Source organism: Leptonychotes weddellii, chromosome 10 (genome assembly GCF_054177405.1).
Source record: "Leptonychotes weddellii isolate Sample4059 chromosome 10, ASM5417740v2, whole genome shotgun sequence".
Taxonomy (NCBI): domain Eukaryota; kingdom Metazoa; phylum Chordata; class Mammalia; order Carnivora; family Phocidae; genus Leptonychotes; species Leptonychotes weddellii.
Window position 1 is genome coordinate 20,190,824 of NC_138378.1, and position 26,119 is coordinate 20,216,942.

A 26,119-nucleotide genomic window follows, 5' to 3' on the forward strand; every position below is an offset into this window, starting at 1 on the left:
TGTGGAAAATGGAGATGATTATCTCAATGGTGTGGGGTCCTTACAAGGGGTCAAATGGGACTAGCTGAATGGGAGAGCGTTTGTCCACAGGAGGTGCTAAGGGAGGATGAGAGCAGGTGTTGGACCTCAGCTGACTTTGGTTTGAATCCAGCTCCACCTCTTCCCAGGGGTGTGACCTCATGCATGTCAGCTGGCCTCTCTTAGCCTCAGCTGGAGTCGGGGGAAGTGAGGAGTGACTTCAGTGGGTACAAGATCACTGTGAGAAGTGATGAAAGAGTTCTGGAAACAGTGGTGACAGCTGACAACAGAGGAATGTATCTAATGCCACAGCATCCTACACTTTAAAATGGTTAAAATGGTATATTTGGTTAAAATGTGTGTACCCTACCACCATTTTAAAAATTAAGATACTCTGGGGCGCCTGGGTGGCTCAGTTGGTTAAGCGACTGCCTTCAGCTCAGGTCATGATCCTGGAGTCCCGGGATCGAGTCGCGCATCGGGCTCCCTGCTCAGCAGGGATTCTGCTTCTCCCTCTGACCCTCTTCCCTCTCATGCTCTCTGTCTCTCATTCTCTCTTCTCAAATAAATAAACTCTTTAAAAAAAAATTAAGATACTTCACTTGTAGGATATTTATGAGATTCAGGAAGAACGTGTCTGTGGAGCACCCAGGAAAATTTCTGGTAGGTGCTTGATAAAGAGGAGCTGTGGTTGTTACACGAGCCTTTCAAGACCTTTCTGAAGCCTATTTGTCAAGTGCTTCCTATGTATACGTAAGCACTTTATCTGAATTATCTCGTTGAATCCTCAAGTCAGCCCTGTGAAGTGCATCCCACCATTGGTCCCATTTTACAGAGGGAGAGTTGAGGCACGGAAGGAAGTGACACGACCAAGGTCACACAGGTAGGATTTGAAGCCACGCAGTTTGGCTCCAGAGCCTGTGCCTCCAGTCACCTCCCTGAGCTACCTCTCAGCTTTCAGTAACAACATTCCATCTGCTACCAGTTCACAGAGCCCTGGGCCTGGGCCGGGGGACACGACCTCTAACCGCCTGCTCACCACCACCTTCCCAGGAGAGGACTATTAGGGGAAGGTTGTCCAGGGGACACACTGCCCTACTCTCTGGCCTCAGAACTCTGAATGTGGGGCAGGCGGGCTCTGGAGGTCACTTGCCTCGGCCTGTTTCATTCTGGCCCTCACTGAGGGACCATGCTGGAAGGTCGTGTTGGCAAACAGCAGAACAAAATGGTCAGAATGTTGCGATTGCCAGCACATTTAATTCAATTCCTCCAACATTTATGGGGCCTGCTTTGTGACTCAGACGGTTCCAGCCCTTAAAGATCATGCGGCCAAGTACAGGAGGCAGAAATACACATGGCAATTAGACAACACATAAAAATAAATTCCAGGAAACGTCAAAGCCAGGGTGAGCAGCTCGGTGAAAGGAAGGATCAGTACTCGCTGGGGCACCAGGAAGGCTCCCTAGAGGAGGTGGCATTTCAGCCAGGTCTCTGAAGACAAGTAAGATTCCAGCAGATAAAGGTGTAGGGAAGAGCATTTCATAAAAGGGAGAAGTACAGGCAAATCATAGTCAGAGGTGAGAGATGGAGGCAGTGCTGGAAACAAGTTGTCTGTGTGGCAAGGGTGGGCTTTGAGGGGGAGGGGGAGGCAGATGTTGGGGTTCAGATCATAGAGGGCTTTAGTGAACCCCAGGGACTCTAGATTTTTTTTTAAAGATTTTATTTATTTATTTGAGACAGAGAGAATGAGAGAGACAGAGAGCACATGAGAGGGGGGAGGGTCAGAGGGAGAAGCAGGCTCCCCGCCGAGCAGGGAGCCCGATGCGGAACTCGATCCCGGGACTCCAGGATCATGACCTGAGCCGAAGGCAGTCGCTTAACCAACTGAGCCACCCAGGCGCCCCAGGGACTCTAGATTTAAACCACAGGCCACCTGCCATCAAAATAGAGCGGGGCCGGCCCAGGGCCACTGGCACCAGAGTCCCACTTCCAGGAATTATCCAGCAGCCTTGCCTTATGCACATGGGAAATGTAGGTGCAAAGGGTTCTTCTTGAAAGAGGATTTTTTTGAAACCTTGAAAGAAAAATAATTTGTACTCGCAAAAGCCTGAAAACAACCCAAGTGCCCATTAGGAGACTAGATAAGCAAATTGTGATCCAGGACACTATGGAATACTATGCAGCTATAAAAAAGGATAAGGTTGCTCTAAGGACTGATGAAAAGCTCTCCAAAACACACTGCTGAGTAAAAACAACAGGGGGCAGGATGGGGGTTATGGTATCTGCCTTAGTTTGGGTTCTCTCGGAAGCAGACCCAGAGCCAAGGATTTGAGTCTTGTTGGGAGGTGATTCTAGGAAGCACAGGGAGGAAGCGGGAGGCAAGACAAGACAATAAAGGCTGCATTCCTGAACTACAGGCAAGTGAGCGCAGGTCCACTGGGGAACTCGGCAGGAGAACACACAGCTCAGTGTCGCTGCTGAGAGCCGAGGGAGCTTGGGTATGTACTCCCCACCTCTTGCTGCACCAGCTGAGGGCTGCCCTGGGGGCACTAACTCGCTGGCACTTCTGCCTTCCCTGTGCAGCCAGAAAGAGAGCCGTCAGCTGGACCAGGTGCTACAGAACGGTACTGACTGACTGGTACCGATCTGCTTCTCTGGGGAAGGGTACCCAGAAAAGCAGAAACAGGGTAAATAGAAGAAAGGATAGAAGAGGGACTTTTTACGATGTTTTTTTAGAATTTAAAAAATAAGCCTTCTATCTTCGAAGAATTTTAGATTATTCCAAGTTGCAAAGAGTACAGAAAGTTCCCATGTAAACTTGACCCAGTGTCCCCTTAATGTTAACATTAAGAAATTAATGTTGGTACATTACTATGAACTAAACTCCAGACTTTATTTGGAATTTACCAAGTCCATTAACATCCTTTCTCTCTTTCAGGATCCAATCCAGGAAACCACATTGCAGTTAGGCTTCAGAATTTTGATCCACATGGATATATTATCTATTCTACAAATTTATTAAAAAACAATAAACTGCAGGCAGGAGTCATCGAAGGCTTCTGAGCAGGCGTGACCTGGGCCAAGGTCAATGGACAGAGCCTGGATGCCTGCGGAGAGGTGAGCCTGGGCGGGCAAGCAGCACACGGGGGCTGTGTTCCCTGGTGTTGGCTGCTCCCTTTTCCCCAAAAGACGCAGAAGGATGAAAGCTGTAGCAGAGGTTGTGGGAGTGCTGTCCATATCCCCTGGGCACCCACCTCTACCTACCAAGGCTGCTTCCCACAAGCATCTGTCACTCTGTCCAAAGGAGAGCTCGGCCCATGTAAAAGGTGAACAGGAAATACCGGGGAACTCACGCCCCCAGAAGCAGCCTCAACCCATGACGGATGGGGAGCTGGTACATAAACACCTGGTCTCCTTCCCCCTTGGGTGCTGGTAACCCCGAGTTGCCTTCTACTTGGTCTCCCAGGGTCCCCAGCTGTGCACAGCAGTACCTGCCCAGATAATCCTTTACTGGTTTCCTTTCCTTCCCTTCCCCACTCCCCAACAAGGCTTTCCTGGGGTCATCCCCCCAAATATCTCCCTGCAATCTTTGTCTCTGGGTCTCCAGGAAAGCCCCAACCCCCCAGCCTGATCCCTAGGCTGTCCGTGTCCAGACCCCTGCCTCACCTCACCCTCACCCCCAGCAGCCTCACACCTGGAAGCCACACACACAGGGCCCTTCCCGGCTCCCCGAACATGACAGTTTCAGATGTCTATGCCTTTGCACATGCTGTTCCCTCTGCCTGAAATGGCCTCCCTCTTTGGTTGCCCAGGAACTTTTGCTCATGCTAGCGGCCCATCCCGAACATCAACTCCTCTGTATGTCTCTGACCCTCGGGGGGCACGTGATGCTTTAGTCACCCCTCCAGCAAATCTGGAATCCTCTCTCCCATGCTGTGTGAACTCCTTGAGGGCAAAGATGCTCCTGAGTCTGATAAACCTCACAGAGCCTGATATACAGCTGGTGCTTAATAAAAAGCTGGTGAGCAAATGAATGAAGGAACAAATGAATGAATGGAACAATGCACGAAGACGTGAAGGACCATTTAGGGCCACATTTTAAAGGGGAATACCACTCACTGAGGGTCTACTGCACTAGCCCCTTTAAGATCTGGTATCGTTTGAACTCCCCACAACTCTGAGACTGAGGTGTCATTCATTCTGAAGGACAGGTGAGGAGACTGAGGCTCAGAGGTGAGGGGACTTGCCTGGTAAGTAGCAGAACTAGGGTTTGAACCCAGGTCTATCGGATTCCTGCAGGCTTTCCACTGTCATCCGCACCTCCCCCCGACCCCGCAAGCTGAAGCCCAGAGCCTTGGATTAGGGCCCCTAACCTACAATATGAGCTCAGGCTGGCCCTTGCTGGCCTCTGAGCCTGTTTCCCCACTTGCACCACGTGGGGTTGGCTGGAATAGGAAGTCTTCAAGGTCTCTTACAGCTCACACAGTTTGGGATTCCAGAGTCTGTCAGCTGACTGCCCTAGGTGAAGGGACTCAGCCCTGTTCCCGTCTCTCTCAGGAATTAGAAGGGGGGTCAAGCACAGTACTTGGCAATCTCAAAGCTGTGTTCAAGGTAAAGAACCATCTGTGGTATCTAAACATCCTGCTATGAGCCATGTTCCGCCTTTAAGGAGGGAGTCAGGGGCACCTGGGTGGCTCAGTCGGTTAAGCGTCTGCCTTCGGCTCAGGTCATGATCCCCGAGTCCTGGGATCGAGCCCCGTGTCAGGCTCCCTGCTCAGTGGGGAGTCTACTTCTCCCTCTCCCTCTGGCCCTCTCCCTACTTGTGCAGGCTCACTCTCTTTCTCAAATATATAAAATCTTTAACAAAAAGAGGGAGTCAATGACTGGGGGCCATTCCCCAGGCCACCCCCTCAAGTGCCCTGTCACCCCTTCCCAGCCCTGAAACCAAGACCATGCAGGGCATCTGTGCCTTGCAGAGTAGAGGTGACTCATTTGACATGACTTAAAGGGTGAACATTGCACCTCCACCTAAGCCCTTGCCACGGTGAGGGGCAAAGGGCAGAGCTCCCCACTGTGTGGCCCCAGCTCCCAATAGCAGGTTTCGGGGACTTGGCAGTCTGAGCCAGTGGCCCCAGCTTCCTCACGGACGCCAATAATTTGCTTTGATCATTGCCTCAGCACCTTCGAGGAAGCATCACTGGGCCCAACGAGCTGTTCTTACCTCAGACCCCTCTCAGGGACCAGCCTGGCACAGTTTCTGGGGTCTGTTTGGGTCTTGATGGCCCAATATAGGTGTGCTAACTTTGGGGTACCCTCACCCCACCTCTCCCTCTCTCCCACACTTAGCAAGTCACCAGGCGGTCCTAGGGGGCAGCATTCAACACCCTAATCCAGCCCTTGCTTCCCACCCCATGTCCTCTGCATGACTGGATCCCCATCAGCTCTGGTCCAACGGGTCCCCAGCGCTCTGCAGCCTCTCTGGACCATCCACCATCATTATTAAAATAGCACAAGCCCAGGATGTGTTAAAAAAAATAGCAAGTCTCCCTCCCACCTGGACCCCCCAGGGAATTTCTCGCGTGGTCTTCCAGAAATGGCCCATGCCTCCCTCACATGTGTATACGATACTTACAATAACTAACACGCATGCAGCCTCACTATGTGTCAGACTCTGTTCCAAGCACTTGAAGCACAAACAGGAACTCACTTCAGGTTCTGGCAGCCCCATGATGTACTTAACTACCATCGACTTATCCACTTCACCCATGAGGGGACGAAGGCAGCCTCGAAAAGCAAATTGCCCCCGTGGCAGAGCTGGGATTTGAACCGAAGTCCAGAGTCCACGCTCTTAACCACTCTACACATCCTCCTGACTCCAATCACATCCTCCTTTACTGAGGACCCTTCCTTGGCTGCCCTGTGCCCCCCCACCCCATTTGCAATCTGGCCCCCCGCCCCCTTCTGCGGTAGCATCTGCTCTTCCCAGGCCACGCTCCCTTCAGGCCACTGTTCGTGCGGTTCCCTCTGCCTTGAATGCCCTTCTCCTCCCCGGGGTCTGGGGCAAGGCCTGGCTCACACACCACCTCCTTCAGAGGCGCTCCCTGACCTGCTCACCGGCGCCCCCTCTTGCCTGTGACTCTGATGGCTGTCTCCCCCTCCAGGGAGCTCCTGCGCCTTGCAAAGGCTGCTATAGCATCTCTCTCGCTGCGCTGGAATGAGCTGTCAGCGTCCCCACTGGACTGGGGGCTCCCCACAAGCTGGGATGGCAGCTTACTCATTTTCATATTTGCTTCATTCATTCTTTCATTCAACAAATATTTGTAAACACCTCCCATGAGCTGGGCCAGTGTTCGCCAGCAGAGCTGTGTTGTGGGGGAGACCAACATTACACACAGAAACGCCATCTCTACATGCCAATCCCTCTGCTCCCCTCACTCTGTTCCACCCCCTCACACACTGCTTCTCTAGAGAAGCTTTCAGAAAAGCGCTCCGGAAGCAGAGATGGAGGAGACAGAATCCAACGTTTCCAGGAGTTCAGAGAGGCACCAACTGCAGCCACCTGCCTTGAGATGTGGTCTTGGCCACATCAGAGGAGGCCTGGTATCCGGAGATGGTGCTTTCTAGGGGAACATTCTGCAGCCTACCTTGATGCCCCTCGAGGACTCGGGTGACCACAGGCCTCACTGTCCCCTCTTGCATGCCCAGCTCCTGAGTTCTACCACTTGGGGCTACTGATCCTGGCTTTGCTCTACACAGACCTGCAGGAACTCCCATGAATCACCCAATCCAACCACCATTACGCATATGGGGAAATGGAGGCTTGGAGGGGATATCTAACGCTGAACAGTACCATTAGGGTTTCATAGTCCAATCTTGTGATAGCCAGCACCCCAGATGGCCCTCAAAGTTTCATCTCCTGGTACTGATACCCTCAAAGTTAGTCCCCTACCACACCGACGAGGGCTGACCTGTGTGATCAGTAGGACACTGTGGAGATGACAATATGTGACTTCCAGAGCTAGGTTATAAAAGACACTGCCATTTCCATTTTTCTCTCTTGGATCGCTTGCTCTGGGGGAGGCCAGCCACCACACTGTAAAGGTACTCAAGCAGCCCTATGGAGTAGACCACGTGGCAAGGAGCTGAGGCCTCCTACCAACGCCTACCCTATGAGTGAGCTGTACATCCTCCAGCCCCAGGCAAGCCTTCAGATGACTGCACCCCGAGATGACATCTGGACTGCAACCTCATGAGAGATCCCTGAGCCCCAACCACCCAGCTAAGCTACTCCCACATTCCTCACCCACAGAAACCATGTGTAATAATAAATGTTTATTGCTGTTTTAGGCTCTGCTATGTTTTGGGGGTACTTTGTCATGCAGCAATAGATAACCAATACAAGTCTCCTTTGGAAACATGTTGACTTTTGCTTGCATGCTTCCAGGGGTGGGCAGCTCACTACTTAACAAACCCATCTTCTCCGTCACTGAAGAGTTCAGACTATCTGTCTCTCTGGGGTTTCCTCCTTGGCCACAGCTTTGCCCCCTGGGATTACAGGGGTGGCATCCCCTCGGGCCTCCTTTCGTGCCAGCTGTATAGCCCTGGGCACAGCCTCTCCACTTTCTCGCCTCCTTTCTCAGAGGAGGAGGCTCCAGGTTCCTTCCCGCTCTGCTCTCTCTTCAAGCCATGGGCCAGATTATCACAGACCTGAGTGGCCAAGGGGAAGTAATACCTCCTACAGAAGCTGGCAGACCCAGGTTTGAATCCCAGTTCCTTCATCTGTGTGACCTTGAGTAAGTTGCTTCCCCACTCTGAGCCACTATAACACCTGGGTAGAAACAGAGGTTCACTGGGGGAGGAGTAAACGGGTTAATGTAATGAAGGTGACAGCACAGTACAGTGACTATTTCGCTCACTTGGCTCATGTAATCCACCAGATATCTGACGTACCTTAGCTCATTTAACAGTCCTGCCAGGGAAGGCAGATTGTGCCTCTGGAGCAAACAGCCCAGAGAAGTGAGGTGACCTCCCCAGCCAGAAGGTGGTGGAGCTGAGATCCGAACCCCAAACAACTGTGCCCAGGTCAAGAGATACCCTAGGGAAGGGGCAGTTCCTTTCTGTCAGCCCGTCCTCCTTGGCACAGCCCCAGCAGGGAACGGGGGCCTGGCGCCTTCCCCCTGCGGTGATGCGTGCCTTCCTGGCCCTGCTCATTTGCAGCTGTGAACGGGTCCACAGTTCATCTGTTGGACAGAAACGTATCGTGAACCCGACAACCTGCTCAGGCCTGCTGCCACCTCCAGCGTCCTCCACGCCTCTCCCCCTATTGCTCACTGGCTCCAGCCACACTGGGTTTCCTGTTCCTCGAACTCCCCAAGGCCTGTCCCACCTCAGAGCCTTTGCACTCGCTGAGCCCTCCATTGGGGATACCTTCCCCAATTCAGATCGAGGCTTCTGGGAGGCCTGGCCTGATGCTTCAGAAAAACGGGCGCTCCCTGTTTTTCTCCAACACAGCAGACTGTGTCCTTTGCACAACTCATCTCTGTCAAAAAGGGTCTTTGCTTTCTGCCCCTTCCTCCCAGATCATGAGCTCCGCAAAGGTGGGGACTGGCCTGTCCACAGCTGCATCGGTGGCCCTCTGTCAGATGAATGAACATTAGCTTCCAGGGTGCCCAGCACCTTGCTCAGCACTGGGGGGAAGGAGCGGTGCAGGATGGGGTTTGTTGTAAACCCATTTTGCAAGCGAGGCCATGCAGCTCTCAGGAAGAAAGAGCGACCTGCCTGAGGTCAAACGAGGGCTAAAGCAGCAGCAGTCCCTCCGCTCAGAACCCCCTCCTCGGCTAGGATTGTCTGGACCCGCCAGGGAGGCGGCTGGATGCTGCTTGGTATTCTGCCTGGCACTGCTTGGAATGGAATAAAATATTTATCTGTGGCTGGAGGTTTGCAGAGGACATTTGAGATGGATCGCGTTTTCATGTGCCTATGAAATCTAATTGGATTCATTGTAGGATATTTGGTTTCTTGGAACAGACACATCATCTTCCCAGGGAACGGAAGCTCTGTCACCCAGGACTGGGCGGGAGCTGGTTTGGCTTGAGGTGGCCAGATTGGCTGGGCCCAGTGGGGGTCTCTGATTGCTCTGGGGGCGAGTGGCTGAAGGAGCTGTGTCTCACCTTTCTGTGGGGTGGCCTGATTTCCTCTGAGGTTCCCAGCCAGAGGTGGCTAGCTCTGTGGACAAAGGGAGGAATTCCTCAAGAAGAACTAAAGGCATCCCCCCATCCCCCAATTCAGTGCCCATGACACACGCCTGACCAGCCTCCAAATCACCACTCCCCTCTGCACCATCTTTTTGACCCCCTTTGCTGCAGCCAACCCCTCCTGTCCCCCCACCCTTCTGCCCCAAGCACTTCACTGGTCTCCTGCCTCTGTGTTCCCTCGACTCCAAAGTGGGACAAATCCTCCTCAAGTATAAGCTTCCAGTTCTGCCTCCTGCTGCCATATGAACAAGGGCAATCTTCTTCCCTCCCTGGACCTCAGTTTCCCCTGAATGGAACGTGCTGGGCTATAGGAGTCCAATCCAAACACATCGGACCCCAAGCCCCATTTTTACAGCTAATACTCGGTAATGTCCCCCTTTACTATCCTGAGATGAAATTCATAGATCACGTTACCCATCTACACATATGATTAAAAAAACACAATACCCTAACTGAAATATAAAAGAGAAGTGAAAGTAATTTATAATATAGCATATCATAAAGCATGAATGCGGGAACACAACTCCACCAGAAGGCATAATGAAGGAATCAGATGCTGGCACCTACACGCAGAAACAGGCACAGCTCTGAATGCAGACAAAGATGTGCTGTTGAATCAGCTACTCAAATCCCACAAGTACCACAAGCCGGGGGTGGGGGGGTGGGGGGTGATTTTTCTAAACTGGCGATCAATTCTTGATAAAGTTTTGAACAAATAGGCAAAGCATATCCTTCCCTTGGTATACGTGATAGTTACATTCCTGGAAAATCCAGGGTATATTGAGAGAGTGCAGAAAACACTTCATGTGTGCATATGAAATGCAGCGAGGGGACGGGCTCATGGAATTAGAAACAGATTTTTTTTTTTCCCCTGCTGGAATGGCCGGCAGGACATTTGAGAGTCATGTGGGATGCAGGTGGGACATTTCTTCATTGTGAGGGGCTGGCTGGCCAGAGCCCCAGTTCTCTGTCCTCTAAACGCTAGTAGCGCCTGCCGAACTCCTGTGGTAACAAACTGAGGGGGCAGCGCTGCCCCGTAAGAGCCTCTGAACTAGAAGCTGAATGGCAGATAGAGAGCCTGCGCCCAGTGCTGTTTCCTGCACTTGTGGCAGACATGGCTAATCAAAAGTCCACTCTCTCATTGAACGGGTAAAGTCTGGAATCCTCAAATTGGCACTCTGTGCAACCCACTAGAATTGGCTCATGAGTCGAAACTTGGCTCAGCATCGAAGCTCACTCAACTCTTACAAATATTTATTGAATTTGACAGAGCTGAATGAAGGGTCTGCAAGGTTCTTTTCAGCTTCAGGCTCAGGATTCCCTGCCCCTCCCCCAGCTCCAGTCCACCCATGGCTCCCCACTGCTGACAGAAGGCAGCCCAGCTCCCTTTGCCTGACATCCTGAGTTTTCCCTGACAGCAATGACACACGTGTGCAGAACACGTCAGAAACTGCCAAGCATGCATGATCTTACTTGATCACTACATGGCACCGTGAGGCAGGCAGGGCAGGGGGTATCGGGCCCACTGTACAGATAAGAAAACCAGGGCTCTGAGCAAAAGCGATTCACCCAAGGTCACAGAGCTGGGAAGTAGTCAGCAACAGAACCCAGTTCTCTTGAGCGTAAAACCCTCATCTTGTCCAGCCTGTGCTTTTCAGCCCCACCCTGTCTCGGGTAATCCAAGCCCAAGTCACATGTCATTCCCTGATGACCGCAGTGCAGCGACTCAGAGCATGAGGACTAGAGTCAGATTCTATGCAGCTGGCTTCAAATCCTGGCTCCACCACTTGGAGCTCTGTGACCTGGGGGCAAGTTACCTAACCGCTCTGGCTTCTGTTTTCTCATCTGTAAAATGGAGATGATAATGGGATCTACCTCATGGAGCTGTTGAAGAGATTAAATGAGTCAATCCATGCAGAATGTTTAGCACAGTGCCAGGCAAGCATTTAAGAGCTCAATAGATGGGAGCTGGAATTAGTATTATTAATCTCACAGTTCCTGCCATCTGACATGCCCTTCTGTATGGTTATGTTAATTGAAATTGGTCTCATCTCACTATCCTGGGATCAATATGTACTCCAACAAACATCACTCCCTGACCCTGCCACCTCAACGAGATTCATCTTACTTCCCTGGATTCCCAGCAAGTTCTACCAGGGATTCCATTTCTTTCTTCAAGTTACTCCCTACCTGCACACCTTTGCCCATTCCCTCTGGGTGGAATGCTCTTTCTGCATTGCCTACCAGGCTACCACTTGCATCTTTAAATAGCACCTCCTCCAGGAGGCCTTCCCAGAGACAAACAGGTTGGGCCAGGAATCTCCTCTTGGCTCATACCAGAATTGACACTGACCATTAAGAATACACTGAAAATCCTGGGGTGCCTGGGTGGCTCAGTCGTTAAGCGTCTGCCTTTGGCTCAGGTCATGATCCCAGGGTCCTGGGATGGAGTCCCGCATCGGGCTCCCTGCTCCGCGGGAAGCCTGCTTCTCCCTCTCCCACTCCCCCTGCTTGTGTTCCCTCTCTTGCTGTCTCTCTCTCTGTCAAATAAATAAATAAAATCTTTAAAAAAAAAAAAAAAGAATACACTGAAAATCCTAACTCCAATAATTAGAAAATATATGCTCTTACCAAATACATATGCAACATTTACAAAAACTGGCCATGTATTAGGCCATATTAGACTAGCCATTAGTCTCGACAAATAAAAAAGAAATAGTATCATATGTACATTTTTCTAAAACTATAAAGCAATCATAAAAGATAGCTAAAATCATCCATATGTTCAATGATTTAAAAATGCATACTTCTGAACAACTCATGGGCTGACAAAGAAACCAAAAGGGAAATCAGAAAATATTTAGAACTGAATAATGAAAACACAGTAGGTCAACATTTGTGGGGGTGCAGCTAAAGCAGTACCTAGAGAGACAGGTATAGCCTTAAGTACTCATGTTAGAAGAATAGACTGCAAAACAGTATGGTAAGTATCCAACTCAAGAAATTAGAGAAAGAACATCAGAATAAATCCCGGGTGGAATGCTTGCCAACTTCCACATCTGCCTCCCTGATCACACTGCATAGGGGCCGTGTCGGCTGGCCCAGGGCTTGGGGTGCTGGTGGGTTGTAGCAAGTGTCAGTTGAATGCTGTGGATACACAGTTTTGGTTTCTTGCTATTGCAATTTTTGGTGTTTCTCAAGTTGGGTTCCCAGACCACCTGTATCAGATTGTTTGGGTCCACCTGAATCTAAAGGGGATGAAACCCCAGAATCTACATTTTCTAACAAGCTCTTGGGCAATCCCATGTGTGCAGAACTTGAGCCCCAAGGTGAGGGAGAGCAGGGAGGCCCCTGGGAAAAGTATGAGGTCAGGTGTATCTGTTAAGGGAACCCACCCTTCCCTCAGGGACCCTCCTCCCCGCTGATGTTTCTATAACCTGCTCCATACCACTTTAGAGAAATCATGTCCCCAATTCAAGCCTTAGTTTACTTGCCTGAAATACAGGAATAAAGATGGGCTATTCCCTTGTACCTCTAGAGCCCCAGGATTTTTCTTTCCAGCAATTGCTCCCTGGGGCACAGGTCAACTTCCTATTACAGGGGGTGTCATTGCTGCTGAGTTGGTCCTTAAAGGGCCCAGCTCACAAGGGCCATCCTCCTTCCTCTGAGTCATTTGCATACAAGCCCTGGGATGGCAAGCAGGGCGTGCTAGGATCCCTGGTTACAGATGAAGAAACTGAGGATGATTAAGGCTGACTCTGGGCTGCAAGATCTTCAACAGGCCCTTAGGATTCCCACAGAAGGAGGTCAAACCTCCTCATTCCTATCCCTCATGGGGTCCTGGTGTGTGTGTGTGTGCGTGTGTGTGTGCGCGCACGCATGCACATGGGGTGAGGGGAGAGGGCTGGGAGGCCCCTGGTCCCGTGCTATCTGGTCATTCTCTTAGACTCAGGAACATGACACCTGGAAGAGGTCTTGAGATGGCTGAATGGCTGCACCCACTGCACTCCTAGGGTGCAGAGGGTAGATGCTGGCCTGAGCTCACCCAGCGAAGAGGAGGTCTCCCTGGGACTGGAACTCAGGGCTCCAGCCTCTGGGGCCTGGCCTCTCTCCTCAGCACAGAGCTGCCTCCTTCCTCAGTAGACTGGAGTGCCCACCGTCATGATATTATTTGAATGGGGTCTCCCACGACTGCTGTGTTTGCAGGTGGTGACCCTGGCGCTGCGGGTGAGTGCTGGGCAGGAAGGCTGAGCCTGGGCAGGCCGGGGCTCTACCCCTGTCAGCCTGTCCAGCCTCAGGGACCCCTGGCGCCTCACAAAGCCTCACACCCTCCTCCATGAGGCGGGAATAATAGTATTTGTGCCTATCCCGTGGAACTTATCATGAGGGTCCCAAGTGAGAAGATGTGTGCCAGGGCCGAACGCCTGCTGTACCCCAGGGCTAAGGTTGGTGGCCGTAGCTGAGCTCCGTTCCCAACCCCTGCGGGCCAGGCTCGGGGCCAAGTGCTTTGGGTATACTTGATTAACAGGATATTTGCTGAGTACCTACCATGTGCCGGGCACTCAAGGCTCTGGGGTTCAGCAACACAGACCAAGTTCCTGCCTCAGAGAGCCTACGTCCTGGGGGGAGACAGACAACAGACAAGTATATATAATGTAACCTCAGGTAACAATACCTTCTTGGAAGCAGATTAGAGCAGGTGAAAGAATAGGTGATGAGTGGTCAGGAAAGTAAGGGGTGAGCCCTGGGGATCCTTGGGGAAAGAACACTCCAGGGAGAGGAACAGCAGGTGCAAAAGTGAAGGGGCAGCTGGTGTGAGAGTGTCTGAGTGTGTCAGAGGGTGAAAGCGTGTGTCCAAGTGTAAGTGTGTCCGTGTGAGAGTGTGTCCGTGCGTGTTGGTCAGCGTGCAGTGTGTCGGCGTGCATGACAGTGTGGGTGTGTGTGTCAGTGTGTGTGAGGTGAGGGGCTTGTCAAGGGCACCCACGTGTCTGGAGCAGAGGGAGTGAGGGGGACTGTGTCAGTGTGTGTGTGATTGAGTGCATCAGTGTGCGTGATAGTGTACGTGTGTGAGTGTGCCAATGTGTGGTGGGTGAGGGGCTTAGTCCAGGGGGCGGCGCTGCTGGAGCAAAGGGAGGAGGGGGAGTGTGTCCGGGGAGGGGCAGCACAACCAGGGTGGAGGAACGGGTTCCAGCCCGGCAGGTGCACGCCAGCACCCACTTGTTCCACCTGGCCTCAACAAGCGTTGCCGGAACCTAGAGCTGATCCTGAATGAGAGGCGTGTCTGGGGAAAGGCCCCTAAGCCCCGAGCCTTCAGAAGCCAGAGCCCCACGGATGTAGGAGGTGAGGTGGGTCGAATCTGGGTCCTGGAGAAGCCGGGAGGGGAGCACGAAAGGGGGGCAGAGGCAAGCCACCTGGGGCTGGGGCGGGTGGGGGCGGCCTCTCCATGGAGACAGCATTTGGAAGCACCACTGGAATTACTCACGGAGGCCCGTGTGCACACGTGCGTGCACCCAGGGCCACGTGCACAGGCACGCACCGCGGAGCCTACGCAATCCCTGCTCAGCTCAAAAGTCACTTAGTGATTGACGTCACGCCCTGGAGGAGATGGGGCCACAGAGTCTGCCTCAGGAGTAGGGTGCGGGCAGGCCCCCGGGAGGACCAACAGGCCCAGGGCTCCTCGGTGCCCCCTGCAGCCTCACACCCCCACAGAGCAGCCCTATTCTGCATTAGGCCCCATGGAAACCATGAAAACTGTGACCCCCATCCTGAGGGGCAACTAGTCAGTCTCTCGGGGAGAGGAAGCATAAACATAAAACCACAAAGATGGATGAAAGTGGCAGCAGAGACCAGAGCTCGGGAGGTGGGGTAGGTGGGTAAAGGAGAACACTGAAGGACAGAAAGTCAGAAAAGGCTTTCTGGAGAAAGTGAGGTTTGATCTGAGGTCCGAAGGATAAGCAGGAATTGACAGGATGAGGTATGTGTGTGTGTGTGTGTGTTTCAGGCAGAGGAGTGTGTGCAAAGGCCCTGAGAGTCACAGGTTCGGGAAACAGAGAGAAAGAGAGAGAAGACCAGTATGGCATGAGGGATGAAAGTATACCACTGAAGTCTTCCCTGTGTATACGGTAGGGCCCAGAGCCAAGACTGTGGGCTGGCGAGGAGATGCGTCCCTGAGTCCCTTCCTCAGCTGCCTCGAGGCTGGCCAAGAGAGAGGCTGGAGTTGGATGCACTCATTCCCTGTGTGATTTTTCTTCTCTGAGCCTTGGTTCTTCATCTGAACAATGGAGACCCCAACCCACGCCTAATCTCAAGACCACGTGTGTCAAGTGCCACAGAAGCTGCAGGCACATAGTAGCTACTGGATAAATGGAGCCTCCCTCCCTTTCCTTCTCTCTCGTGTGCTAGCTTCTGCCTCGGTTTCTCACTTAGCGCACCAGCTCCTCTAAGGGGTTGGGGGCCTGACTCCAGGCTGGGGCTGGGACAAGCTCTAGCCCAGACAGCAGCCGGCCCACCCAAACTCGCCCCCCCAGTCACAACAAGCTGGGCTCTCTCCCCTGTGCTCTCCAGGGGCCCTACCTTTGGAGACCTCGGGGAAACAGTCCAGAAATCCAGGCCAGCCCCGCCCTCCCCAGTTCACCAAGAAGGGCTGGACTTCCAGATCACCCCAGCACCTCCCGAATACACAGCATTTCATACTTCCACAGCCCCTTTCTCTGCCAGCATTGCCGGCTGGTAGGCATGTCCTGATTTAACAGAAGAGGAAATTCAGTGAAGGGGAAACCTGTCTGGCCACAGGGCAGGTGAGTGGAGGAGGGATCAGTGTTCTAACTCAGGCCTCTCTGACCCCAAGGCCCAGGGGGCGCGTGTGGGCCTCCTCAGGCTCCTGGCTAGGCCACTGTTCCCCATTTGAACCCCTCTCCCTGGTGCACCTCATCCCCCCTCATTCTGCCCTGATAACTCCCAGCTCTCCAGTCCCACCCCAACCTTGTCCCTGAGTTCTCATCCGAAAGCGACTCCTCATGGAGACCACATGCTCCTTCCTGACCCCCTTCCCCACCTTCACAGCCCTTAGCCAGCCTGGCCTCCTTTTCCTTGCTGGGACAAGGGAACTCTTTCCTGCCTCAGGGCCTTTGCACTTGGGGGTTCCCTCTATCAGGAGTGCTCTGCCCCAGATCCCCATGTAGCTGCTCCCTCCCTCAGTCCAAATATCACCTCCTCAGAGAGGCCTCCCTGACATCCCACCCCATCTAGAGTGGTGCCCCTCCCCCACTCTCCTGTCACCCAGGTTTACTTCCTTCAGAGCGTTTGTTCATTTATTTTGTTTATTGTCTGTCTCTTCCTCTAGATCGTGAACACCATGAAAGCTGGGGATGGGTCCTGTCCATTGCAATATCCCAGGGCCTGATCCAGTGTCTGAAACATCGGCAGTATTTATGAAATGTACGTTGAGTGGAAGAATGCATAAATGAACGAGTGAATGAACGACCAGTAACCCTGAATGTCATCGCCTCCTGGCCATCTCCCCTTCAAACAGGACCCTGAGACTCAACACATCTGAATTCTGGCTCTCCTCTGGAAGACTTGCTCCTTCTATGTCCACTTCCTAGTGGCAGCCCCAGCTCCGGAGCTGGATGCTGAGGTCCCCCTGCTCCTCCTCTCTTGCTCTAACAGCCCCTTTCCCCCCAAGCCCACTGGCCAGGGCTGGCAGTTCCACCTCCGAGCCAGCTCTCAGATCTGCCCCTTTCTTTCCATCGCTGCCTCCGTCCTGGACTTGGCCACCATCATCTCTCAGGAGGTCAGACCAGACCAGCCCCTGCTGTCCACGCCACCTGACTATGCCTCCTAACCCCTCACTGCCTCCTCAGTGACCACAGGCTGCAGCCCAAACTCCATGGCCCAATCACAAGGGTCCTTTGTGACATGATTCAGGTGGTTTCTCCAGCCTTAACTGCCACCACACACCCAGGCTTCCGCCACCATGACAGCCTGTGGGTGTCAAGCCTCCAGTCCTCTATAGGTTGCTTCCCACTGCACACCTTCTCAGAGGTGGGGGCTGCTTCCCCCTTCTTTGGCCAAGTTACTATTCTTGCTTCGGCCATGCTGCCCTCAGTCTGCACGGCCCCACCCAGCCATTAACTGGGTTCCAAACACACGTCAGGCCCTGTCCTAGGAGCCTCTCCTGCATCACCTGGTACCATCTGTGTGGCAATCCATTTTACAGATGAGGTCCCAGAGGTTCGGTGACCTGCCCAGGGTCACACAGCAAGGGACAAATGGAGTCAGGATTAGAACCCAGGTCCCTCAGACTCTAACAGTGGATTGTGAACTCCTCGATGGAGGGGAGCATGTCAGCTTTTCTTCTCATGGATCTTCAGAGCCCAATGCACACAGCTTGGCTCAACGATAAATATTCCCAGAGGAACCATCTGGATAAGAGCGCAGAAATTACGGGGAGAAAGATTTTGGCACAATCTAAGAAATCTCCAATGGTGCAAGGAGTTGCCCAGGACAAGGTGAACTTGAGTGTAAGCGGAGGCCCAAGGAATGCTGGCAGAATGTGAGGAGGGGCTTCTGCCCTGGGCAGGGGTGGCCGGGAAGACCCGTGAGGTCCCTGACCTATTGCTGAAGGTGGTGTCTGCACAGGGGACTGTTCAGAGACACAACCCCAAGCCACTCTCTGCCTATCTCCCGGCCCTGACGCCCACCATGTGGAGTCAGGATTTCTCAGGAGCCTCTGCAACTCCTCAAAAGCAGTCTTAAGCTGCCTCCCTTCTAGGGTGATCTGTATTTCATTCATTCATTCATTCATTCATTCATTCATTCATTCATTCATTCATTCATGAGAGAGACAGAGAGCATGTGCGGGAGAGAGTTTTTGGGGCAGAGGGAGGGAGGGGCAGGGAGGGGCAGAGGAGAGAGAATCTCCAGCAGACTCCTTACAGAGCGTGGAGGCCAAAGCGGGGCTCGATCTCAAGACCTTGAGATCACGACCTGAGCTGAAACCAAGAGTCAGATGCTCAACCGACTGAGCCACCCAGGCGCCCCCAGGGTGATCTGTATTTTAACTGAGATTTCTAAACACCCCAAATTCTCCACCTTCAGGCACTGTGGCAGGCTGTGGGAAAGTGGTAGTGGGTCATGGCCACTTGCTCACGGGCACTGGTTGTGGTGGGGATGTTGCTAACACCGAGCAGCTCCTCTCTGCCAGGCTCTATGCTGAGCACTTTGCCCTTCACTGAATCCCACTTCCCAGTGCAAAGACTCAGGGGCTACTGTTTCCGTCTGCAAGATAGACAGGCTGGCACATAGAGCTGGGTATTTGCTGCCTGCCTCTAGGGCCTGGCCCCTTCTACTCAGCCAGGGTTGGCGGCTGCTGGGAACAGTGTTCTAAGTCTGGTGAAGCGCAAGAGAGGGGGGAGCTCCGGAATGTAGGAGCTGTGACCGCAAGTGGATTGTGATGAGGGCCCTCCTTGGTGGATGTGGTTTGAAGTTTTTGGGGCTTTGGAGGCTGAATAGAGCTGCTCTGGCCCCGGTCCCTGGGGCTGGCTTTATCATGAAGGATACAGATTTTATAAATATCTCAGCCTTCACATGGATCACATGGCACGGGGAATTAGGAGGCAAATTAGGAGGAGGGGGAGGGAGGGTTTCAGCTGTGTGGGCAGCCTGTTTGGAGATGCACAGTTCATGGTCAGAGCAAGTGGGATTAAACGGCTTGTCTTATCAACCATGGCTACTGGTCTCCAGGCCATTGAGTTCAAGGCCAGGGTATAGGAGGCTGGTCCTTGAGACAGAGCCCTCAGGGTACAATTTGAGTCAAGAACCACTGGCCTTTGTTGGCGGTTCCTCAGTTGAGTTTCCAGCAGTAGGGGGAGAAGAGCTTGGCCCCAGCTATTCATGTCCCCAACTGCCAAGTTAAGAACTCAGTCTGGGGCCAGGGTCAGGGCTTAGCCTGGGAAAGGGGTAAGGGTTTAGTCTTGGATCAAGGTCAGGGCCCAGTCTGGGGCCAGGGTCAAGATTTAGACTGGGGTCAAAGTTGGGGCTCCGTGTGCATCCAGGGCTCCCCGGGCGGGTGCTTCACCTCTGATGCTAGAGTCATACTGAGGGACAAGCCAGTTCTTTTGCAATGACACTGAGGCCTAGGATCCAGGCAGGACTCTGCTTTATCCTGGGGAAGGAGCTGTGACAGTGAGTTCAGTTAGACCAGAGAAGAGAGCGGCAGAGGGTCCTCCCTGCCCCCACCTAGGACTGCTATTCTGGGCCTATGTAAGTCACCACGTGGCAGGCAGTAGGTAATGACCTGGCAGGAGGCAAGTCAGAGCCCAGAGCAGGTGCCATGGTGAGTGAGGGCGTGGGGTGGGGCAGAACTAGTTCTGGTCAGGGAGGCAGGAGGCTTGGATTTAACGCCGGCTATGTTCCTGCCTCTCTGTGTGACTTCAGGTTCATCTCTGTCTTCTCTGGGTTGCAGCTTTCCCACCACGGGGAGGGCAGCTGAACTCAAGTTTCTAAGTTCCCTTTATCTGTGAGAGGCCATGAACAGATGCTCCTTCCCCAGGCAGGACCTGGTGGGGATCTCATGACTTTCACATTCATCTCCAGGGCTCAAAGTCTTGCTTGGCCTTTGAGGCCCAGGGCAAATACCACTTCCTCCATGAAGCCTCTCCTTAACTGAAATTCACTGCCCCTCGGTCCAGTTTGCACACTTCTGAGCCCCCGTTCCGGCCTGGCACCCACCCTGTCAGCCAGAAGGGTAGGTGTGGTCCTGACTATCTTTCCCACCAGACTGGGAGGCCAAGAGCTCAAGTTCCATCCCCCACCCCACGGTATCCTGGCCTGCAGGGTCCCACAGCCATGGCCCCTCTGAACCTCGGACCCTTCGGAGAACAGAGGTGTAGTAGTCCCCACTATTACCGTGCTTCCTGAATAAATGGCACGGAAAGCATGGTCACTCCGCACACACCTGAGCCATTAACTGCCTCTTTCCCTTCCAAGGGCACTGTGAGTCAGGCTACTCCTTGGATTTCCCCTTTTCCTTTGTTCAGTAACTCAGAGGCAGATTTATAACCTACCTTTAGCAAAGTATAACCTAGAATTAGCTCACTTCTGTCTTTGTTGTCTCTTCTCCTGATCTCTTATTTCTTTCTTTTTCTTATATAAAGGAATACAAAAAAGATGAGAGAGGGGCGCCTGGGTGGTTCAGTCGGTTAAACATCTGCCTTTGGCTCAGGTCATGATCCCAGGGTCCTGGGATCGAGCCCCACGTCGTCGGGCTCCCTGCTCAGCGGGGAGTCTTCTTCTCCCTCTCCCTCTGCTTGTGCTCTCTCTGTTAAATAAATAAAACCTTAAAAAAAAAAAGATGAGAGGTAGAAAAGGAACAAAAGAATGAAGCAGGCAATCTTCACAACTTAGATTCGTAGCTATAAATGATAAATACTAGGGTTCACGTAGAGAGAGTGCTTAGCCCTAAGCACTTAGCTAAGCCATAACAGGCCTTAGCTAAGCTCATGACTTGGCATGCATTATCTGCTGTAATCCCCACCACTCCTGTAAGGGAGAGGTGGGCATTCTTGTTACCTCTGTGCTCCGGGTGGGAAAGCAGACGCATAAAGAAAGGAAGGAACTTGCCCAGGACACATGGTGAGAAAGAGCCGGAGCTGGGACTTGAACCGTCGGGACTCCCAGGCCAGCCTGCTTAACCACTGTGCTTTTTCATCTCCCCAGTCACAGAATGCTGGCATTTCCAGGTCAGAAGGGTCTGCAGGTTTGTCCACAGCAGTGAACTCAGGCCCAGTTAAAGGCCTGGCTCAACACATACTTGTTTTCAAACTTTCCACAGAAACTTTTTTTTTAATTTGAGAAAGAGAGAGAGAGAGAGAGAACACGAGAGGGGGAGGGGCAGAGGGAGAGAGAGAAGCAGACTCCCTGCTTGAGCAGGGAGCCTGGCAACGCAGGGCTTGATCCCAGGACCCTGGGATCATGACCTGAGCTAAAGGCAGATGCTTAACTGACTGAGCCACCCAGGCACCACCCCCGCCAAAGAAACTTTTAGACAAACTCTGGGGCAGAGGTCAAATTTTTAAAAAATGGGTAAGCCCGGGTCTGCCACCTGCAATTCCACTGTCCCAAGGCCAGCGAGAGCCACTGCACCCATCTGCACAAGGAGACCTCTGCAAGGTCGCTCATGGTACAGTAAGAGGGGAAGGCAAGAAACAGCCAGTGTCCCACAGTAGGAAACCAGGGGCCTAAGTTCCACCCAGGCACACTGTGGAATATGATGCAGCAGTGAAAAAGAACGAGGTCCATCTCTATGTACACACCTGAGAAAAAAATCTTCAAACCATAGGATACACAACGAAAGTGGGCTCTAGATCAGAATATGTTTCCATTTATGAGAAAATCGCATGAAATAAAACGTTCGTATGATTGCAGAGAAAAAGATCTGGGAAAGGCTGAAGACCCCCACACTTACATCTCTAGCCTGGATCCCTCCCTTGAACCCCAGACTCATGTATCCAACTGTCCACTCACATGTCCACTTGGCATCTCTAACTTGATATATCCAAGCCTGCACTCCTGACCCCACCCACAAACTTGCTCTTCCCACAGTCTCCCCAGCCCAACTGATGGTAGCTCCACCCTCCTAACTGATCAGAACAAAACCTTGGATTGAGCCTTGACTCCTTTTTGTCATCCCCACAACCAGCCCAGCAGCTAACCCTGCTATCTCAGCTTCTCAGACAGAGGAGGCCGTGGTAGTCTTAGCCCTGACCAGAGCCCACCCGAGTGCTCCATTCAGCTCTGGGCACCTCACCTAATGAGTGGGCATGGGACAGTGACCACCACGAGAGTCATGGAGAAGTAATAATCACAGGAATAATGTTAACAGCTATCACTTCTTGAGCAACCCCACCAGGCCCAGGACTTGTCATGCTCCAAATCATTTACATCCCTCATTGACCCTGTAAGGTGGAGAACCTATTAACTCCATTTAACGAATGAGGCCCACAGAGATTGACTTACTTCCCCAGAGTCACACAGCGAATAGGTAGGAGAGCAGGAATTCTAACCCAGTGTGTCTGATTTGAACTCAAACATGCCAGTGAAGCCAAGTCCTTGAGGAACATTGGAAGGAACTGGAGTTATTGAGTTGGAGTCTGGAGAAAGCTGCTAAAAAGGAAGGGAGATCTCTGTCTGCTCTCTGAGGTCAATGAAGGATGGGCCAAGGAGGAGGGATTTGTGTTTTGTGGGCTCCAGGATCCAGGGAGGAAGCGGGTCATAGTAAGACAGTAATTTCTAACAATCTTCCTCCCAAAGGAATGGGTTGCCTTGGATGAAGGGAGTCCCAGCTCCAGAGATGTCTGACAGATCATCACGTTATGGATTCCATTCCTGGTAGCAAAGTGGAGTGGAAAGAGATCATCATGAAAAGGAAGAATCAAGAATAGGGGGAGGGGCTCGAACCCCATTTGAAGTTACTTTGGTGGTTCCCAGCAGCAGGTGGGACTGCCCTCCTAGGGCATCTTTGGAAAGGATCAGGGCATCTCGGGTTGTAAGAATGACTGGAGAGTGTGTGTATGGGGGTTTTCTCCTGGTATCGAGTGCCAAGGATTGAATCAGGGATAATAAAGAACCTATAATGAGCAGGACAGTCCAGCTCAAGAGAGAATTGTCTTACCCCAAATGTCAATTAGTCTCTGTTGAAAAAAACAAAGAGATACAGTAATTAGTGTAGAATTGGAATAGACAAAGGGATAGACAAAGGGATCAATGAGACAGCACAGAGTTCCTGGAAATAGATCCATAAATACATGGGCATTTAAACATAAAACAGGGAGGGTATTTCAAAACAGAAAAGGATAGAGTATTCAATAAATCTGCTGGGACAAGAGACTATCCATGTAAAAATGAAGTTAGATCCCTACTTCATACCACATGCCAAGATAAAATTCCAGGTGGATTAAAGACCTAAATATGGGCCATAAAAGGAAAACAAAGCTTTAAAATTATTAGAAGGAAATACAGCATATCTTTATGACTTTGGGTGGGGAAGGTCTTCTTAAGTCATAAACAAAAGCAAGGAAAGGTAAAAGTGATGCTTTATTACACCCAAATTTTAAACATCTGAACAAAAGAGACATAAACAGAGTTAAAAGACAAGGAACACACTGGGAGAAGATATTTGCAACAAGCATGACAAGGACTCATAAGCCACGCGTATAAACCTCTTGAACAAATTAATTAAACAGAAAGGTGAGCAACCCAGAAAAAAACTGGGCAAAGTATATGATTGTACATTTTGCAGATGAGGAAATTCAGATGTCCATTAAACACATAATGAAGCTCAGCCTTTCCAATCATCAGGCGATGCGAATGACAATGAGGCATTTTCTCCCAGCAGACTGGCAAAATTAAAAGCTTGGTGAATCAACACAGTGAGGTCCGAGGAAACGGGAACTCAGATGTATCACTAACTCAAGTGGCCTGCCTACCTCAGAGGGTGATTTGGCCGTGTTTATTAAAATAGAAACGCCTGCTTCCAGAGAAACACTCACGCGCGTCCACAAGGAAGCTGACGGCAACACCGCTTGCGGCAAAGAATGAGAAACACTGGGCTGTCCGCCGGCAGGAGGATGGACAAAATGTGGTGTCGACATGTCGCAGAATGCTGCTAAGCAGAAGAGATGGGTGAACTACAGCTGCACTTGGACTTGGATAGATGTCAAAAAGAGGATGAGGGGAAAAAAGCAAAATGCAAAGGTATTTTGTTTATCATGATATAATTTGTGTAAGAAAACCATGCAAAGGACACCCCTGAGCTTGGGTTTGTGAAAGTTCTATCTGGAATGCCTTTCAGTATTTTCTTTCCCTTCATTCCTCTCCCCACCCTCCCTCCTCTCCTTCCTCCCCTCCTCAAACATGTTTGCTCTGTACTGATGGGTGCTGGACGGGAGGCCCCAAGTTGTATCCTTGTCGTGAGAAGCCCTCCACTACCACTGAGCCCCAGAATGACCCCTGACCTGGCTGCAGACAAGCCCTCTCCTCAGGCCCGGGTCACACTGTCTCTCAGGGTCTGTGACATGAGCACGATCCTGCCTCCTGCTGGCTGCAGAGGCTGAGGAGAGCTTCATAGGAGATTGTGGGGGAGGTGTCTCGTGTCTCGTAAAGTACATGTGGGAGGGCTGGGTACTATGGCTGACACCAGCCGCAGCAGAGGAGGTTGGCTGGTGGTGCTAGGCTCCCTGCATTCCTTTCTCCCTGTTCTCCTCTGTCATTCCTGCCATCTTTCCCTCTTTTCCTTCCTCACTTTGCTTTAGTGCCAGGCCTTGGAGCCAGGGGGAGGGGGAGGAGGGTGCAGCTAAATCTCTGGGACCAGGAGCTAAGGCTGGGCTGCGCTGGGCTGGGAAGTCAGATCTCTAGGGCCATAGGTGATCATAAGAGCGGGTAGCCACCTGCTCTGAAAAGCCAAACAGCTGCCCAGGGCAGTAGCCACAATCACGTCCAGGGCCTCAGATGGTCACAACGGGGTCCTGGAGACAGGGTGGCTGAGGACGGCCTAATTGGGCATGACAACAGCCCTGTGAGGCATATTAAACTCAGAGCTGTTAGGGTGCCTGGTGGAGGAACAGCCAGAGCTGGCCCAGCCACTGACTCCCACAGGCACACTTGGCTCTGGGGCTTGAGTCTGCCAGCCCGAAGGAATGTCTGTCAGCTGGGGCTGCCAGGTGCTGCCCCAGCCTGGCTGCCAGTCCCACTGGGAAGTGACACTGGTGGCTCAGGGTGGCAGTTCTAGGCCCTTCTCTGCAAGTATCTTCTGAGACTTGCTGTGCCACCTTGGGGGGCTTCCCTCCCTTTTCTGGGTCTTATTTCTAACAACGAATCTGTTCGCCCTTTCACACACACTGTTTCTCTTCTGATCCTCAAAACCACCCTGTAGGGAAGTGATTACAGCACATTTTTGCCCTGCTAGAGATGGGGAAACAGGCCCAGAGAGGTTGAGTGACTTATCTGAAGCCACACAGCTCACAGATGGCAGATTCAGGACTTGAATTTTGGACCTCTTTGGTACCTGGTCCCGGTTTGGGACACAATGCCAATTTTCATCTCCCTGGAGCCTAGGCCAGTGGTGACAGGAGAGTGGTGGTGCTGCTGTCTTGGGGGAGGAAATACACAGAAGAAAGCCAAACCCAGTCTGTGTCCTGCTGTATGCCCCCAGCAGGTCACATCCCTTCTCTGGGTTGGACCAGAAGACACCCAGGATCTTTTCTAGCCTTGATGTTCAAGTCTGTGGTTTCTAGTCCTCAAGGCTTCTTAACTCCATCACTTTCTAGCTAAGTAACCTTGGGAAGTCTTTCCTCTCTGCTTCAAATCTATAAAACGGAACCAGGCACTCTCCCCAGTGTGGCTGTTAGGATAGAGTGATCAGACTTGTCAAGTGCCCAGCATGGGGTGTGGCACATAGTCAGTGCTCAGTAAATGGGCATTCCTGTCTTTTCTATATAATCCCTGAGCCTCAGGTCCCTTTTGGATCTGGCTCAAATCTCACACCTTCCAGAAAGCCTCACGGGGTTTGAAGAGCATATGTATTTAGTAATCTCCTCGTGCCTTCCTCTGTGTGTAAGACTAACATCACTTCATCCATGCATCAGTTTACAAAGCTTGGTCCCAACCATCAGCTTGTGAAATGCTACCAACAACCTTCCTATTACGACTAAAGAAACTGAGCTTAGAAAGAGAGCATCCTTAGGCCACTTAAATTCTCTATGCTTCTGTTTTCTCACATCTAAAATGGGGATACGTATGAGTACTTCCCCCATAGACTGGTGTTTAGAAATAAATGACATAATACATAA

General features: G+C 51.9%; 1 protein-coding gene across 4 annotated transcripts in view; it reads right to left on the reverse strand.

Moving 5' to 3' along the window:
- DLGAP4 (DLG associated protein 4) overlaps nucleotides 1-26,119 on the reverse strand; it is a 139,433-nt gene that overhangs the window by 98,852 nt on the left and 14,462 nt on the right. The window lies entirely within an intron of this gene.